We start from the raw sequence: 7,477 nt of genomic DNA, 5'->3' as shown, positions 1-7,477 counted from the left end.
TGACAGGAGTTATCAGTGAATTAATTATCTTCCCTCTTAGACAGACATTACCACGCCTTTCTCCAAGCACTTTATATGATCATTTGACAATTCAGTTATTAATCTATTTTGATGGGCTGATGTTCTTTTTAATCACAAGTTTTCTTTTCTTGTAACCATTTCATCATGAAGAGTCACCTCATCTATTAAATGCATTGAATAAAAAAAGCTGGGATACTAATTCAGCACCATTAGTTGGTCCATAATTATAGGAACTACTTACCCAAGATGTGCCCCCAATGGCACAGGTCCAGGCTAGAGATACTAGTCAGTAAAAATTACTACATTGAACTCAGTTGCCCCACTTTACATTAAAAAATAAGGTCTGCAAGGCATATAATTCTTAATGAATATCAAGAATATCTGATTTCTTGACATGACAATGTCAGAACTCTCACCAATGCAAAAAGCTGATTCTCTGGCCACTTCCCAGTGAAATTACAACAATAGATTGAAATCTACCTGAACCTGGTGCAGAGCAAGTTTCTCTATTGAATGCAATGCAGAAAGCTGACAGGGGTTCCTGACCTTATAGTGTTGTGCTCAATTTAAAAGAAATTACTTATTCTTAACTGTAGCTCTGACATTGAACAAGAAAAGACTCTATTTTGACAATTGTACTTCCTCATTAGAAATATAGAAACATAGAAAACCTACAGCACAATACACACCCTTCGGCTCACAAAGTTGTGCTGAACATGTCCCTACCTTAGAAATTACTAGGCTTACGTATAGCCCTCTATTTTTCTAAGCTCCATGTATCTATCCAAAAGTCTCTTAAAAGACCCGTCTCCACCACTGTTGCCGGCAGCCCATTCCACACACTCACCACCCTCTGAGTAAAAAACTTACCCCTGACATCTCCTCTGTACCTACTCCCCAGCACCTTAAACCTGTGTCTTCTTGTGGCAACCATTTCAGCCCTGGGAAAAAGCCTCTGACTATCCACATGATCAATGCCTCTCATCTTATACACATCCAATGAGACAGAAGGGTGTGGTGTTTGGCCAGATGACTTCCTACTGCCTAGGGCTAAGCTGAGTATCAGCAGGCTTATCTTTCATCTTTTAATTACTTAATATTTGTAATAGAGGGCAATACTCCAATTGTTTTAATTATTTGTTGTATCTGGTTTCCTTCGATAGCTCGGCTGGTAGGAAAGAGGACTGTAGATGAGTATGTCCTGTAAACCTTTATGTGACTGGCAAAATTCTGGCTTGAAGGACAGCTTTGTGGCTCTGTTAAGATGGTGGTGCACTTGGACACAGTGGGCTCTCCAGGATGAATCAAAGGTGTTCATCTTTTAAGTCTTTTTTTTTATGATCGTCACTCACTGCTGGCTACTAAGTACATCTGCAGGACAGTCCCATTAGCGAGTTGCAGGAAAGCAATGGAACTGGACTTGTGTATTGTTGTGGTGTTGTCACAACACTTGATGTGTACCATTGGACGATGCATTGTGAGAGTAATTGTCTTGGATGCTTTTATTGTGATCGCAACATCCTGTTGGACATTGGTAATGTAGAATAATACAAGTCCAGTTTACTGGTTCATTGCAGAGACTGACAATGGGGGAGCTGCATTGCTTCAGTTGTGGCAAGGACTAGTCCCACGTCGCGGGATAGTCCATTGCAGCTGACCAGGGAGGAGACGCTGAAGTGGTGTGGGACAGCCTCTGTGGGCAGGCTGGAATCTGTACTTGGGTTATTTCTATTTTTGTGACTGATGTTTTTCTGAAATTGTTATCATGTGTGCTATTTGTTTCTCTGTGCTATGTGCAGTGTGATGCGTGCTGTTGGTAATGTGTTTGGCATCTTGGCCCTGAAGAATGCTGTTTTGTTTGGTTATATTAATTTATGGTTGAATAGTATTTAAATTTGACTGCATGCTGACTTTTTACATTTCATTTACCAGAAACCCTAGGTCCCGTTGCTCTGCAACATTTGTAGGCTCACTTCATTTAAATACAGACATCCCACCCAGCAAAAACTCATTTCGGGGAGGTAGCACCATCAATTTGCGGGAGACTTCCGGGAGAGGTGGGATGTCTGCAATAAAGAAGCTCCTTAGCAGCTGGCCAGCTAGTTTAAATAACGTTAGCTATGCTAATGAACAAATGACACCTGTTAAACTCACCTCAACATGTCTTTTACAGTCTTAACCCACCATGGGCAATAGAAAAGTCACTGTTGCAAACAGTGCAGCGAGCAACACTGTCATTATTTTTGACCCCTATTAGGCAGGGGTACGCTTTAGTGTAGTCGGGGGTGACGTACGGCTTATATTTCTTTTGGAACACTCTGCCATGGCGCGCTCTCTCTCACTCTGTCTCGTGGTCGCTCGCGCGCTCTCGCTTGCTTTCTCTCGCTCGCTCTCAAAAAAATTGATTTCCGTGATATTGTATATACTTTGTGGGGATCAGGGAGCCACTATTAATATGCGGGAGACTCCCGGAACTTCAGGAGAGGTGGGATGTCTGTAAATACCAATTTACTTTATCATTCTGCCTTCCAATGTGCTTAGCCTCATATTTTCCTGCATTATGCTCCACCTGCTAAATTGTTGTCTTTCAGTTAATCTATCAATAACCCTTTGCAGACTCTTTATGATCCCCTTCACAACACATTAACCCATCTGCTTTTGTATCATCAACAAAGCAATACACTTGGTCGCTTCATCCAAGTCAATATGTCACGTTATAAATGTTGAGTTTGTGAAAGTACACTAGTTGCTGGTTAGGTAGTGTGTCAAATGGTTGTTGTGACACACCTAGTGTGGTAGTGTAGTGGGTAGCGCTTTGTCGCTCTTGCTTTCAGCTTCCACAACTGACTAGCAGTCTCACAAAAAGGAGAGCTGAATGTGTAAGTCTCTCCCTGCCAGTACTTAGCCTCTCTAACAGCAAACCTCGTGTAGTAAACTGACCACCTTTTGGACTCAAGCTGAACTACGGAGGATGGGGAGGAGGCCTGGCCCCTGTACACAAAGCAAGCAGGCCAACTGGCCCGTGAACCAGATTCCTAGCTATGGGTAAATAGTCTCACTGCCTTGCTGGCAGCCTCAGGAGAGATGAAGGCTATGGGAATAAACCCAGACAGAAAATCTGGAGCAGAGCCCTTAAGGCTGCTGGACATCAATGAACATCCTTCCGGCAGCCTCTGCAGCCAAGCTGGTGGCAAATTTATTGTTTCGCATTCCTTTGGACTACACTGGTGAGGCTGAGTCTTGATAACTGGGCATTCCAGGATCTCCATACTTTCTGCCCAGCCTTGTGCCCTGGAGAGGTCACTCCAGTGCTACAAATACATTGTCCTTCAAGACAGACAATTGCCATCAATCTGAAATCAGGCAATCATAGGACTGTATTCCCAGATCCCTCTGTTCTATCACACTCCTCAGTGCTCTACTACTCACTGTGTGAGTCCTACCCTGGTTTATCCTCCCAAAGTGCAACACCTCACACTTGCCTGCATGAAATTCCATCTGCCATTCTAGCTGGTTCAAATCCTGCTGCAAGCTTTGATAGCCTCCCTTGCTCGCCACTACACTCCTGATCTTGGTATAGTCTGCAAATTTACTGAACAATATTGTAATCGTAATTGTAACTGCCTCTACAACCTCCTGTGACTATCCACCTTATCTACACATCCCCTACATGATTTTAAATAAGGTCATGCCCAACTTCCTGTGCTCCAAGGAAAAATGTTCCTGCCCATCTCCTTATAACTCAAATCTGACAGACCCAGCAACTTTCATATGTGTCCTTTCCAGCTTATTAAAATATCATTCAGGGGAAGGAATCTACCATTTTTATCCACTCTGGCTCAAGACTTACTCCAGTTCTTTGATTTTTAGATGACCTACCGAGATATTGCCACTTGTTCAAATAGAGGATCTCATTATCACAGCTGTAGAAAAGGAGGACATCATGGAAGCATCACCTACTGGGTCAGTGTGGGTGGAGGTCAGAAGCGGGAAGGGAGCAATCACTCTATAGCGAATATTCTTTAGACCCCCCCCCCCCGCAATAACAACAGAGACACTAAGGAGCAGTCAGGAAGCAGATTTTGGGAAGACGCAAAAGTAACAGTGTTGCTGTCATGGGGAACATTAACTTCCCTAATATTAATTGGGGTCTCCTTAGTGCAAAAGGCATAGATGGAGCCAAATTTGTTAGTTGTGTCCAAGAAGGATTTCTGTTGTAGTATATAGAGGAGAGTCCATATTCAATATGGTACTAAGTAATGAAGCTGGTCAGGTGATGGATCTGTCCATGGATGAGCATGTTGGAGACAGTAACCACAACTCCCTGTCTGTATCCTAGTCTTGGAGAGGGAAATGTGCAGAAGGTATGGGAAGGTATTTAATTAGAGGAGGAATTATGATGCTTTTAGGCAGGAACTTATGAGCATAATGGAAGATGGAGTTCAACCCAGAAAAGATGAACAGATTCATTTTGGAAAGTTGAATTTGAAGGCAGAATTCTTAGCAGTGTGGAGGAACAGATGGATCTGGGTTCCGTGTCCTTGAATCCCTCAAAGTTCTCATGCAAGTGGATAGGCTTATTAAGAAAGCATCTAGTTTGTTGGTCCTCGTTATTTGGGGGATTGAATTCAAGCACTGTGAGTTAATGCTGCAGTTCTATAAAACCCTGATTAGACCACACCTGGATTATTGTGTTCAATTTGGGTTGTCTCATTATCGGAAGGATGTGGGAGCTTTCAAGACAGTGCAGAGGATATTTACCAAGATTTGCCTGAATTGGAGAACATATAATGTGAGGATGGGTTAAGTCTTTTCCCTTCGGAACAAATATGACTTTATACAGGTGTATATGACGATAAGAGCCATAGACTGGGCTGCCAGAGACACTTTCCCTGGGCAGAAATAGCCAATATGAGGGGACACAAAATACTGGAGCAACTCAGCAGGTCAGGTGGAATCTATGAAAATGAATAACAGTTGACATTTCAGGCCGAGACCCTTCATTGGGGAAGGGGGAAATACAGTATCTGAAATACTCATACCACCCTGTCTGGCACTAACAATTATTCCACAATCAAAGTCACTTGGATCACATTTCTTCCCCAATTCTGATATTTGGCCTGAACAGCAATTGAACCTCTTGACCAATGCAGCATGTTTTTGTATATTAAGTTGCTGTCACATAATTGGCTGATTAGATATTTACATTAACGAGCAGAAGTACCAGTTTGTGCGGCTTCAGAGCTGTGTGTCAGACATGGTTATAAGCAACACTGGTGCCCCACAGGGGACTGTATTGGCTCTCTTCCTGTTTACCCTGTATACCTTGGATTTTAGGTACAACACTGAGTCATGTCATCTGCAAAAATACTGTGATGACTCAGCAATAGTTTGGTGTATAATGGGAGGATGAATACAGGGCCCTGTTGGAAGTCTTTGTCAAATGGTGCAAGTTGAATAACCTGCAGCTCAACATTAGTAAGACAAAAGAGATGGTGATAGACTTTGGGAAGACAGCTTGCACTGCTCCCTGTTACTATTGATGGTGGGGACGTGGATGTGGTAAGGACCTACAAGTAGCTGGGGGTACACCTGCATGACAGACTTGAGTGGAGCACCAACAGAGAGGTTGTGTACAAGAAGGGCCAGAGTCATCTCCTGCAGTATTTTGGAGTATGCGGGCCTCTCCTTTACATTTTTTACCAGTCTGTTGTCACCATTACAATCTTCTATGGTGTGCTGGGGCAATGGCATTACACGGGTGATGCTAATAGGCTCAATAAACTGATTAGAAAGGCTAGCTCTGTTATAGGAGTCAAACTGAACACACTGGAGGCTGTGGTAGAGCGAACGACCCTCTGGAAAATCCTTGCAATCCTGGACAATGTTTCTTACCCTCTGCATTCCACCTTGGCTGTACAGAGGAGCACTTTTAGTCATAGACTAAGACAACTGTGCTGCTCCAAAGAGCACTATATGAGGTCATTCTAACCCTCAGCCATTAGATTCTATAATGGGTCAACTTATCGCCAGGGAAGTGATGACCCCTCCTGTTAGACTGTTTGAGATAACTTATTTTTTATTCTTTCTCACTTCTCATCTAATATTTATATATCTGTGCTCATGAATGCTACTGTGACACTGTAATTTCCTTTGGAATCAATAAAGTATCTATCTATCCATCTAATAAAGTGGCCACTGAGTATATGTCCCCATTCTGTATGACTTAGACAACATTCAGGCACTGGCTCATAAGTGCAGGTAACACTTGTGACATAGAAGTATGAAGCCAATAAGAGAGTGGTGGATATATGGAATGCTCTGCCCCAGAAGGCTGTGGAGGCCAAGTCTCTGGATGCTTTCAAGAAAGAGATGGATAGAGCTCTTAAAGATAGCAGAATCAAAGGTTATGGGGATAAGGCAGGAACTGGATACTGATGGTGGATGATCAGCCATGATCACAGTGAATGGCAGTGCTGGCTCGAAGGGCCAAATGGCCTACTCCTGCACCTATTGTCTAAGTTCAAACCATATAGCCTTGACATTTAATGACATCGTCATCAGGCATGGCTTATTTTAGACAACTAGTGGGAGTATTCAAGGACATTTTCAACTGGCGAAAGTTCCCACTTATTTCAAAAAGGCAACAATTATACCAGTGCCTAAGAAGAATAATGTGAGCTGCCTTAATGACCATTGCCCAGTGGCACTCACATCGACAGTGATGAGAGGTTGGTCATGACTAGACTGAACTCCTGCCTCAGCAAGGACCTGGACTCATTGCAATTTGCCTGTCGCCACAATAGGTCAACGGCAGACGCAATCTCAATGGCTCTCCACACGGATTTAGACCACCTGGACAACACAAACACCTACATCAGGATGCTGTTCATCGACTATAGCTCAGCATTTAATTCCATCGTTCCCACAATCCTGATTGAGAAGTTGCAGAACCTGGGCCTCTGTACCTCCCTCTGCAATTAGATCCTCGACTTCCTAACCGGAAGATCACAATCTGTGCGGATTGCTGATAATATTTCCTCCTCGTTTTGGGAGGGTCTCAGCCCAAACCATGAACTGTACTCTTTTCCATAGATGCTGCCTGGCCTGCTGAGTTCCTCCAGTACTTTGTGTGTGTTGCATGTAAAGCACAATGATTGCATGCTTTGTGCTGGATCTTTGTGATTAATCTGTTCACTAAGTGAATGTGCAAGCAGCTATGATGGATAAGTGTTAATCAAATAAAACTACATAACTCTACACTGTAAATTGTGGAAAGCATTTAGAATGATCATATTCTTTTTCCAACTGGACAGCCACTTCTCTCCTCATCAGTAGACAAGTACTGTACTAGGTTATTTATTAGGCTAAGTAAGTGCCAGCATTCCATTCAATGCTAGTCATTTACATGACAATGAGGTGATATCTCATTCTCCAGCTTTTCAGTTTTTGTATT

Source organism: Mobula hypostoma, chromosome 1 (genome assembly GCF_963921235.1).
Source record: "Mobula hypostoma chromosome 1, sMobHyp1.1, whole genome shotgun sequence".
Classification (NCBI taxonomy): Eukaryota; Metazoa; Chordata; class Chondrichthyes; order Myliobatiformes; family Myliobatidae; genus Mobula; species Mobula hypostoma.
The sequence above is the reverse complement of the archived record's forward strand: the minus strand, read 5'-3'. Positions refer to the sequence as shown.